Here is a 12,499-nt window from a genome sequence, read left to right on the forward strand (position 1 = left end):
ATCTGTTCTGCATGGCAATAAATGGAGCGTGGGGATCGCTAAGGGATACCAATGTGCAATTTTTATAAGTAAGTGAGTTTATATTGAGGATCTGCACTTCAGGGATGCATTCGTTGAATGGATGGCGATTTTATTCGGTCTGTGCTCATTAGGGAATCGTGACCTGGGGATGTAGTGTGTACTTTTACGACTAACGATTTTTACACGACTCCTCGTTATTCAACTCTCGATATGTAATAAAATTCGCCCATAATCCCATCATATCATATACCATAGTGATCAGTAAGGAATTGGCTTCAATGTAAGCTAAAAATATTCAGATCCGATGATTTTTGTGGTGTTCAGGGAATCAGAGCATTTTAAAATTAATTAACCCATTTCTGTAAATGGGATAAAGGGCTAAGTGAACAACATTTCAGTATTTTTATTTTTTTTTCGCGTCGTAAATCTGTGATATAGCAGGCAGAATACTGACTGGTCTATATTTAGATTTACACAAGGATCATCCTTTTTAAAAATAAGTGTTACCCTATCAACTTTAAGTTTTTCTGGAAAAAAGCCAGTAAGCATCATTGTGTTTATAATAGGTTTGGCCATAACATCACTACTCAATCTCAATATTCTTGTAGATATATTGTCTAGGCCAGTAGATTTTTTTACTAATAACGCTTTGTCTTATCTTCATCTACAGGTTCAACCGTAAAATATTTGCCTTGTTATGCAAATCAAGATTTTTCATTATCTCTAATACACTGGGGTGGTTTTGGTTTACGTTGCAAGGTGAGTCTTCCCCAATATTTGTAGCAACATTTACAAAAAGGTCGTTAAAAGTTTCAGAGACTTCAGTCCCTACTGTAATAAAGTGGTCATTTTCAATGAGCTGTTTATTTTGTTTATTTGAACCACCCTTGTTTGTTAAGAATGGTCGAATGGTCGGCCAGAAATCTTTAGATCCCTGGCCACCTCCGCACCTCTCAGAAAAGTACAGTCTTGTGGCCTGTCTTTTAAGGTTAGCCATCAAGTTTCTTTGGCATTTAAAGTTATGCCAGTTACTATTTGTTTTATAGCGATTTTATTTTCTGAACAGATCTTTCTTTTTATTTATTGCCTTCCTTAGAGAGCCATTCATAAACGGAGCTTGCGATTACCTTTAGAATTTCTGTTTTAAAGGAATATGGTCATTGATCACACCCCTATCCAATTTTTCATGCGCCCAGTAGACTTGTTTGTTTGTTTGTTTGATTAATTTACGTCCTATTAACAGCTATGGTTATGTAAGGACGGCCTCCCATGTATGCGGTGTGTTACATGTATGTTGTGCGAGGTGCGTGTTTTGGGAGACTGCGGTATATTCATGCTGTGTCTTCTTGTATAGTGGAACTGTTGCCCTTTTTATAGTGCTATATCACTGAAGGATGCCGCCGAAGACACCAAGCAACACACCCCACCCAGTCACATTAAACTGACAACGGGCGAACCAGTCGTCCCACTCCCTGTATGCCGAGCGCAAAGCAGAAGCAGAAACTACCAATTTTAAAGACTTTGGTGTGTCTTGGCCAGGGGACAGAGCCCAGAGCCTTCCTCACAGGGGCGAACGCTCAACTCAAGGCCAAAAGTGAGGCGGTGCCAAGGGAAGCATTAGGAAAGATAAGTCAGTTAGGAAGAAGAGAAAAGTCGCCCGTTGTCAGTATAATTTAACCGGGTGGGGTGTGTTGCTTAATGTCTTCGGCGGCACTTCAGTGCTATAGCACTATAAAAAGGGCAACAGTTTCACTTTACAAGAAGACACAACACGATCTTACCGCAGTCATCAAAAACACGCACCTCGCAATTCACATACGCTACACACTGCATACATGGAAGGCCGTCCTTACATGACCCTGGCTTTTAACCGGACGTTAAAACAAATAAACATGTTTATCTCTGATGTCTGGAATCTCTGGGAAAGACCATCATTTCTTTCTTCAGTGGAAATAGAAGAGTTGACGCAGGGGCGATAACTCTGGTCGGAGTTCTCCCAGGGACGATAACTCTGATCTGATAAAGTGGAAGAGTTCATTGACGATTTTGATATATCAAAAAAGGTCAGTAAAATTTAGCAAAATTAACATTGTGCAATACCATTCTGGATTTAGCAACTAATATAGGGTATTGTATTCGGAGAAAGACATGTCAATACATTTCCTATGGAACCATGTATCACATCCGTCACATTGTACGGCCTGTTGGACCCGGTTTGCTTACCACAGTTGGTGTGTCTCAACTCTGTTGATCTTGAGTAGTGTTCACTGGACACAAGAATCGTGAAATTAAAAAAATGTATCCACTAAAACAAACGTTCCAATTTTCACTTAAGATATAGTCTGATATGTTTGCTAAAGCAAATTGCTCAATCACATACCTCTGCGGCGGTCGGAATCTAGTTAAAATCGTAAAAAGTAGCAGAGCTACAAAATATACGTCCGCCGCCCTCAGTGCCATTTTCAGTTCACAGGGCTAGTTTAACTTAAAGTACTTACAACATCCATCTGCGGACAAATAAGTTTACCAACAATTTTGTGACATTTACCTATGCCAGACCGGTCGAACTGATATGTCTTCTATTGAGTTGTATACAGCATAGGGCGTTAGAATTGTACCTGCTTCCCCTATTGCATGATCGTAAAAGACGACTAAATTTTGGATCTTATCTTTTCTCTTCTTCCTAACTAACTTTGTCTTTCCTAATGCCAATCTGGTTAAAATACAAATCCTTATTATCATTACGTTCATAAGAGGATCTGACAACATTCCATAAGGGGCCACGTTCTGGTGACCTTTGGAAATGGCCAATCAAATAACTGCTGCCAGAATCTTGACTGGGGACGAAATTGTTTGAAAAAGTTGCCAGAAATATGTTCCTGTATATAGTCATCTCGGCCAAAGAGCACAACAAAGCTAAATGTATATGTGTACTGGGACGAAATGGAGTTATCTATTGACAAACAATGTGTAGAAAATGCATTTGATCCGAAGTACATGTGGTAAAAAGGTGATCCGAACATGAACCCTGAAGTGGCCTTTAGTTGAGCGTTCACCCCTGTGAGGACGGCTCAGGGTTCTGTCCCTTTGCCTAGACACACCCAAGTCTGTAAAAGTGGTAGTTTCTGCTCCTGCTTAGCCCTAAGCATACAGGGAGTGGGACGACTGGTTTACCCATTGTCAGTATAGTGTGGGTTGTGTTGCTTGGTGTTTTCGGCGGCATGCTTCAGTGATATAGTATTATAAAAAGGGAAACAATTCCACTATACAAGAAGACACAACATGAATATTTTGTTTGTTTGTTTGTTTGAGTTTTACGGCCCATCGACAACTAAGGTCATTTAGGGCCAAACTACAAGTCATGCATTAATATCAGGATAAAAGATCAGGGTAAGAAAAGGCAGGTAAGGACTAAAACACAGATTGTAAGCGTTTATTTGATAAAAAATAAAAGGTTTGTAAGGGATAAAATAGTTTTGGCTAAAACACATGAGAAAACTCATGCATAAAGTTGATGAAACGATGAAATGTTGAGTTGATACGATAAGAAAAACATGAATATACCGCAGTCTCTACAAGCAACACACAGCATTTATGTGAGGCCGTTCATACATGACCATTACTGTTGAAAGGACGTTAATTAATCAAACAAACAAATATTAAACCGGATAAACATATGAAAGACTGTGGTAGTCTTGGTAACACTCCTTATATCAAGAAAACAATGTAAGACTTCCTTCGTGTAAGGACTTTTCGCTTTTTCTTTGCTGACTGGATAATGTATGTGTCAAGATTTATGTTCTTTGCAAGCAATGGTTTTTAGTTGTCACACGTATCACACCTGATTATTGCACCGTAAGTATCATCAGGAAATAAAAGAATTTACGCGACTATATATCCTGTTTTTAAGACCATGGGGTTTATGTGGGTGTAGGCTTCCAGCTTTAAGTGACCTGCGGGTGTAATAATACACATATCACAGGATAAAGATATCAAATTGACATTGATTTCGTTCAAAACAAGATATTTTTCTGATCACTTAGTAGTTTTGTTTCAACTATTTTTAGAGCGTTTCATGTGCGAGAAAACATGAAAATGCATCTTGTGTTCTTTGCTAACGTTTCATTTCAGTTTCAGAAGTAAAACCTGCCTCAACCTAACCATGTAAGCGAGTTACACTGTAATCAATTTTGTTTTATTAAATTAAAGGCCCACTACCTTTCTCAAACGGCTTTTGATTTTTTTTAAATGGGAATGTAAAATCAGATCGTTAATTTTGTAGAGTCGCAAAAGTTATTAACTTACCGTTTATACGTACTACACGAATTATCAACTTCTTAACATTGAATAAAATAAATAAGATGTTGTTTTCATAACACGGGTCGTTTTATGCTACCGCCGTCTTTCTAAATACTGCACAGCTTTTTTGCAAAAAAATACTTCATGATAAAAATCTACATATACCAAGAACTCTATAATTTACTGCGAGTTAGGGCGATATCCATTGAAATATTACAGGGAATTTAGAACTATCAAATACTGGTTTAAATTAATAAATGCATACAAAATTGCATCTTAAATCGATTATATGAATTTCTAAGAAATGGTAAAACAAGGAATTGTTTTAATTGGGTCACTTCTGTTTAAAATGATTTTTTTTCACTTGGTTTGGGATATGTTTGGAAAAACCAGCAAATACATGCAAATTATAGTATAACATTTTGCCATTGATAAAGCGTAGAATTTTCGATCAAGCCAACAACATTTACATTCTTTATTGGAGGCATCTCCAAAATGCCATATATAAATATGTTGTTGATAATATTACCTTGCCTTTTTATCTCACGAAATATAATGAAAAACGGTATAGAGTTTGTCTTACCAAGTTGCGTTTGTCTTCACACTGTTTAGCTATTGAATCTGGTAGATACAATAATACTCCAAGATAAGACGTTTTTGTAGTATGTGTGATTCAAGAGAAATTGAAGACGAATATCATTTTATCCCTCAATGTAACAAATATGATAATATAAGGGGGAAAATTAAGAGTTACTACTGCAAAAATCCATCTGTATTTAAATTAGTTGAGGATTAAGGGTAAATGTAAAGGAAATATGTTCAATAGGAAAATATATATACTAGGCAACAAAACTAAGAATTAATCAAGGTATCGACTGATATGTAGTCAGTATAGTTCATTTATTAAATAATAGTACATGTTGTAACTATACATGTATGTTACATTCTCTATATGATATAAATATTGTATACGTCATGCTGAAATTTATGTTCGGTGTTTGTATGACTGAAAGGTCGAAAGACCGAAGGTTATAAAAGAATTGAAATTGAAACGGTATAATTATAACGCATTCTGACGAATATTAATATGATACAGTGATCATATTTTTAACCAAGATTTGCATCTGAAGGGCGAAATTAAATTGACTTTAAAAACACAGGTTCTCTATCATAGTACTGCAATATTTTTAGTTGACGTAACAGGTAACGGCCGTAACTACTGCTGATGTTTAGCTGTGATATCCTGGAGAACTAACGTTTAAGAGTGGCTTAAACAAAGACATCGCAGAACCGGTATCAATGCGAAGAAAGACAACTCCCTTAAAACCCAGCTTGTAAATTTCATTTGTTGTATATGACCATTATATTAAATAATTGACACCTAGGAGTCATTAATTTGTTCTTTGAAAAATAAACATATTCCTGAAGAGCCATCATGAAATGGTGAATGTACAAGAGGAAAGTCGTTGACTTTTATTTTTTATATATTCAACTCTACATGGATAAGTACTTTTTTCTTGGTCTATTATATATATATATATATATATACACATATATATCTAGTGTTTCCTTAGATACCTAATTCCCCATCCCTCTCTGTCTTTCTTTCGTTTTAAGTCTTAAAAACTTGCCTGTCTTATGAAACTTCTCAGTTAACCTAATTATGACCAGTGAACATTTATTGTGAAGAAGAGATGGAAAATATTACTTCAAAATGTATGATGAAAATGTTATATTACAATGTTGATATCGCATCATTTATAACGACTTGATCTCCGGCCCGAAGTTTTACAGATACCTCCGAACGCCATGAAAAGTTTCGCTTTAAAAATAAAAATAAATCACTTTACACTCATGAGCAATAAGAATATTTTTGTATATGGCGGCATACAATCTATTGTTTTTGTTGTATAAAATAAAATAGGAATTATTTGATTCTGCTTCAATGCATTGTTACAATATTGATTTCACCATTTTAAGACATTTGCACGTCAAGAAGACGTATACAGGCAATGTGAGATGTTCCATACTTTGTGCGCCACTGTGATTTTGGTACTCGTTTCTGTGTGAGTTTTATCATAATTAAAGTGGGAAATCCCTACCACCTAAGACCTTTGTCCAAAAAAGTTGCTTAAATGTCAAGGATTTGAGATTATAACATAATTTAAAGGACACCCTGTCCGAGGGGATTAAGCACAACTTTTCCAACATAGTTATCTCCCTTAATCACCGTAAATACCAATATTACATGTGTACATATTTACATGACACAGGGAGAGAAAGATAGGGATTATTCAATTCCATACTACATATACTTGGTAATCTTTAAGCACTTACAATGCTTAGTTCACTTGTCTCTTTTAATATATTGTCGCTTGTTCTTAATGTTCATCACATCCCGTTTTGGTGTGAGCATTAAGAGATTATAAATACCTCATACATGTACCTCGGACACTCCAAAAGAACAAATTAGCAAATTTATCGATTTTCGATATTGGATATTTTCTGTCCTAACATTTATTGTGACATTGTTGTGTACAACCAGTAGCAAAAAAAAACACGCTACCCGCCTTGATGCTAAAGCTAAAACAATTACCAGTGTCGAATCGCATTGATTTATATATTAACAAATTATGAATACACTGTCATCAATCATAAAACCATACTAAAATATATGACAATAGCAAATTAAAGAATAACCTGACTTTATAATGTTTAAGTCTCTCCACCGCTGACAAATGGTGTTTCTTTATCAATAACAGGAGCAGTTTTTTCTTCAGTTACAAAAGTTACTTACTTTACACCATTACCACCATTGAAAAGTTTGAGCTTCTGATTTTACAAAAAAAAAAAAAAAAAAAAAAAAAAATATTGAAAATGATTAATTGCATTCCGAAAAAAATTCCCTTGCTCTATGTCCTATATGGAATGAAGACCTTATAACTTTGGTTATACACCAAAAGCAATACAAATTATTTCATATTTATTTTTTGTGTTAATTAGACATATTTACATGATAAGACACCAATTATTGTTAAAATGATGAGTATCGTTTATGCTCTGTCGGCGGTGGATCATCTTAAATTTACGTCTACGAATATAAATCAACTATTTAGATACCGGAAAGGAAAGACATATCTATAGAGACAAGCAGATTAAAGAAACGATGCCTTTTGAAAAATGTAGATCAATGAGAGAAAGAAAGATCAGTCATGTTGATGTAACTAATGAGGAACTACAAGGCAACGGATTGTTGGAAAATTGGAGAATACAATAAAGCTTTGTATCGACAGTATTCGAGTTGTCTCGCTTTGAGTTGGGCAATATGTATGATATGTGATAATACGACGAAATAGTCAAATGACCTTGTCGTTCGTTGACGCATGAACAGTAATGTTATCAACACTTGACATGGAAGATGTGCATGAAATTCTTATTGACCGGTTTAAAGATGCTCCACCGCCGACAGAGCATAAATGATATTCATCACTTGAACAATAATTGGTGTTTAAAAGTGTATATATATGGCTAATTAACAGATAAAGTAATATAAAATATTTTTTTTTGCCTTTGGTGCATGCGCAATCAGTACTTCATTCCATATAGGATATAGTGCCGCGGAATTTTTTCGGGATGCAATTAATTATTTTTTGTAATTTTAACTTGAATTAAAATGAGAAGCTCAAACTTTTCAAAAGTGGTAATGGTGTAAAGTAAGTAACTTTTGCTACTGAAGAAAAATACTAAATCGTCTGCTCCTGTTTTTGACAGTGAAAAAATACCATTTGTCAGCGGTGGAGCATCTTTAAGGAAAATCGAAAGAATTGGGTTGGTTTACGCTGCTCACGCTTTCATTCTTATGAAGCTGAAGTGTTGACATGCAGTGGTTTTGAGGTACCAACTGGAGCCATGAGGACACAACGTGCACAGTGTCCGTTCAGTTGAAATCTGGCTGTTTTCCGATGTTTCTTGATACATGGTTGCAATTATACGGTATGATATATATTGTTTCAAATTAAAGATAAATTATTTGGCTGTCGATTTAAAGTATTCCCAGTGTCACATATTATATAGTTTGTTTTTTTAAAATAACCATACTTTTAAATTTTATCAATGTGGAGAAGAATATGTGAATTTATGTATTTTAAACTGTAAAAATAAATTTTGGACAGATTTTTTCAAAGCCTGGATATTGCTAAATAATTCTGAAAATATGAAACAGCACAAAAAGGTAAATTTTCTTAAATCACCACTTTGGTACAACAATGAAATTCAAATAAATAGGAAATTTGTCTTCTTCCAGGGCTGGTACCTAAAAGAAATTGGGTAGTGTTATATGGCCGGCTGAGTTATAGACTTTGACACACTGTTACATATATCAATAATGTCTATAGAGCTAAGTGTCGGTGAAAAGGTTTAATATGTCTGCTTTGCGAAATCATCAGAGAGCATATTTATGCTTTACCAATGTGATACTACCACTCTATCTTGGTTTACATCTTACTTAAGTGATAGGTACCAAAAGGTTTTGTATCACAGGTCATTTATCAGAAGCCCGTAGAATCACTCATGGGGTACCCCAGAGTTTCATACTGGGACCTCTTATGTTTTTAGTTTTTATCAATGATTGACATTGAAAACTGCTTCTAGAACAGTTACATATATATGTATGTATCTCATCAGTATCTCATCAGTCCAACATCATTGGAAAGCCATAATTTGCTTATATAGAAAAGTCAACAGTGGCATAAGGCTTTTTAAGCGTATAAAGCAGTACTTGTCTTTCTGTGCAAGACTGATATACGTGTACTTTTAATTAATTCTTTTGTATTTCCGCCTTTTATGTATTGTTGTACTGTATAGGGAGGGTGTAAAGATAATATAATGAAAAAACAATGTCAATTACAAAAATAGGCAGCACACATCATTTTAGATGCCCCCCTTTTAAACAGTTGAAATGGATGCCTATAGACTTATAATTAAATACAAGAAATCTTTATTTATTTTTAAATGTGTATATCGACGTGTACCCGATTTTCTGTGTTGTCGATTCAAATATGTTGATAGTGTTCAGTCTAGAGTAACACGTCAGACTGAACAGAATATTTTGTACATTCCAAGACACAGGACTCAGTTTTATTTGAGTCGTTTTATGATATCAAGCAGTCAAATCTGGAATCAGCTTCCTAATGATGCGAGATCATCACATTCTTTGAGCACTTGTAAAAATATAGCAATTAAGCACTTCTGTGATATGTACTTTTAGAATTCAAAACGGATTTTAATGTACGATATATTAGCATGTATGTATATGAGACTTCGGCCATTTAACTTCATTTCAGTACCATAAGCACGATATCTGTACTTGCACTGATAATACTGTTTCTTGTTATTGTTGTATGTAATATCATTTATTATTCGTCATCGTTATATGAACTCATCTTTATCTATATTAATTATAATATTATAAACTTTATAAACTAAAATATTTTGTATAGATACTTATATTATTATGAAATTTGTAACTAATACTTTTACTGATCCTGAGCACCCTGCGGGAGATCAGCCTTTGGCTAATCAGGTTTCTATCATCGGTAAATAAAGTTTATTATTATTATTACATCATTACAACCTAACCGATACTTACATACTACATAATTTATTTTCCTTTTTTTCAGTAATGTGGACGTGACGTATTTAGCAATTATTTTACATGATGAATAATTCGTGTGTGTGACGTATTTAGCAATTATTTTACATGATGAATAATTCGTGTGTCCCTGTGCTTGGGCTGAGGTGAACAATGTTACATATTACGGTCCCAGAATAGCAGTTGAGTTGGGTTGTTTTAATCTTGTACACACGTTCCATCCACATATTCATAGTTCTTAATATAACTGTCGAAGATAGATATCATTACCTGGGTCAGATAATCGATGAAAAGTTCCATAATATAAGACCATGTGCACGATCGAGTGCATTGTGGGTAGCGATAGGCCTAAGACGTCTCCTTGCAGGCGGTGTATGAAATTTGCAAATTATTATTTGCCTAAATGAAATAAATAATTTGTTTTAGCGTCCAGAATGTTTATGTTATGTAAATAATGAATATACAAACCCATATTTTCAACGATAGATATTTTTATTTTGCTGTATTCAATATCGATGCTGGTATCGTTTGTGCGATAAGGGCAGATGACGAGGTTTTGCCGAGTCGCCTCGTCTTTCCGTGTCGACACCAAAATAAAACCTGTAGGCCTAATTTAAGATACTGACCTGTATCCTATGTAAATCCACTCAGATACATTATTATATAATTATTGTAATAGCTACATGTACATGTAGCCCTGACCAGATTTGGTTAATAGTTTGAATAAGCATGTTTGCATGATATATCAAAAAATGCCGCAGGTGGTGAAAATTGAAAGATCAGAAGATATCCTCGTTAACACTAAGCCAGATTCCTGCTTATTTATACATATACAGTGATTTTTTATAATAAGTAGATAATCCTGTTTAAACACCTATCTAAGCAAATAGTATGATTTAGTATTTCCGAATAGAAAAAAAAACTTTTTGTAAATGTCATGTACATGTACATGATGCGTAGAAAACAACAGTTTCATAACGTTACCATGGACTATCAAAGTTATATGTTGTTAGAAATTGTATAAACAATATCTTTTTTATTGAATATATCTTTCATTCGAGCATACTACCTATGCATAGTAAAATTCTACTAAGTTGATAAATAGCGATAACTGGTAGGCCTACAGTCGATGTCGGGAACAGGTCCATTTTGATGTATCAACTCAAATATAAAAACATGAATGCTATTTCCGAAACTTTTTGGACTAAAGATAGTTCATGTGAATTCTAAGTTTTCGCAGATCGCTACTTTTTTAATGAATATTAAAAAACACGAACAAAAAATCACGATAAATGGTCGCGACCCAGTACCTCGCGCCGAGTTCCTTGGTTTTCGACAGCGGAAAACCAAAATAGATTTTTTTTTCTCACAATGTCAAACATTCAATTTAAATCATGAATCAAATGTTTCAGAAGTATGTTTATAATGTTTTTTGTGACATATTTCATGAATTTCATCTACTAAAAGAAGCATTGTATCGACAAACATAGTAAGATAAATGTACACTGTACAATGTAGCTTGGCCTACTGTTTCTTTTTCTTTTTGTCAAAGTGACGTTTAAATGATAAAATGTTTTAAGCTAAACTTACACAACTATTTTAAACTATGTTATGCTGTATATGAATGCAAATTGCCACCATTGTACCACAAAAGAGTGCTTATTGATTCAAAATGCCAGATTGCAACGTCTTATCACTCGGGCTCATACAGGACTAAAAAGTGATGTATGTCACTGGAATGTTCGGGATCAAATCATCAAATTTAGAAATTGTGATCAAAACGAAGAAATTAAACACTCATTAAATCACATTGTAATATTTTCCTATCGCAACTGTTACAGCAAATTCTTATTATCTTGTATTGAGTTTTATGCCTGACTTATCTCAATATTAGTGCTGAAAATATCTTGTTTATTAATATTGTTCCGTTTTGTTGAGTTTAAATTCGCGAACTCGCGGGAAGTCAGAACGCTTGTTTCAACCGGAATCAACGCCGTAGTGATAAAGACCTTCCAAGTGAATATTTGCATTGGGGGAACAGGGACATAAAAAGTTGATTTTCTCCAAAAGTATGTAAATTAAAATACATTAATTTTGTTGGAACACTTAAAAAATCATTCTTATTTCGGAACAGTTGGAATTATGAAGATACCTCTGACAGTATTTTTATCATTATTATATATTATGTAAGTTAATTATGTTGATCAGGATACAAAGTGTCATTAAGTTCGGCAAATATTTACTCAAATGATCACAAAAAAAGTTAACAACGAACGACTCTAGACAAAATATATCGCAAACTATAAACTACGGAAAACAGCACAAATATACCTATATGCGTTCACACACGCAACACAACGTAAGCACGGAAGGCTGTCCTTAATTGGCCTTTGGTTTGAGCAGGATATTACGCCTATAAATTAACCTACATCTGACTATTCGATGTATATGACGGCAATTGATCTTGTTCCTGAAACAATATTTTCATATATATAAAACAAAGTAAGATAAAATGAAATAACTGCACTT

The sequence above is a fragment of the Argopecten irradians genome, chromosome 12 (genome assembly GCF_041381155.1).
Source record: "Argopecten irradians isolate NY chromosome 12, Ai_NY, whole genome shotgun sequence".
NCBI classification, from domain to species: domain Eukaryota; kingdom Metazoa; phylum Mollusca; class Bivalvia; order Pectinida; family Pectinidae; genus Argopecten; species Argopecten irradians.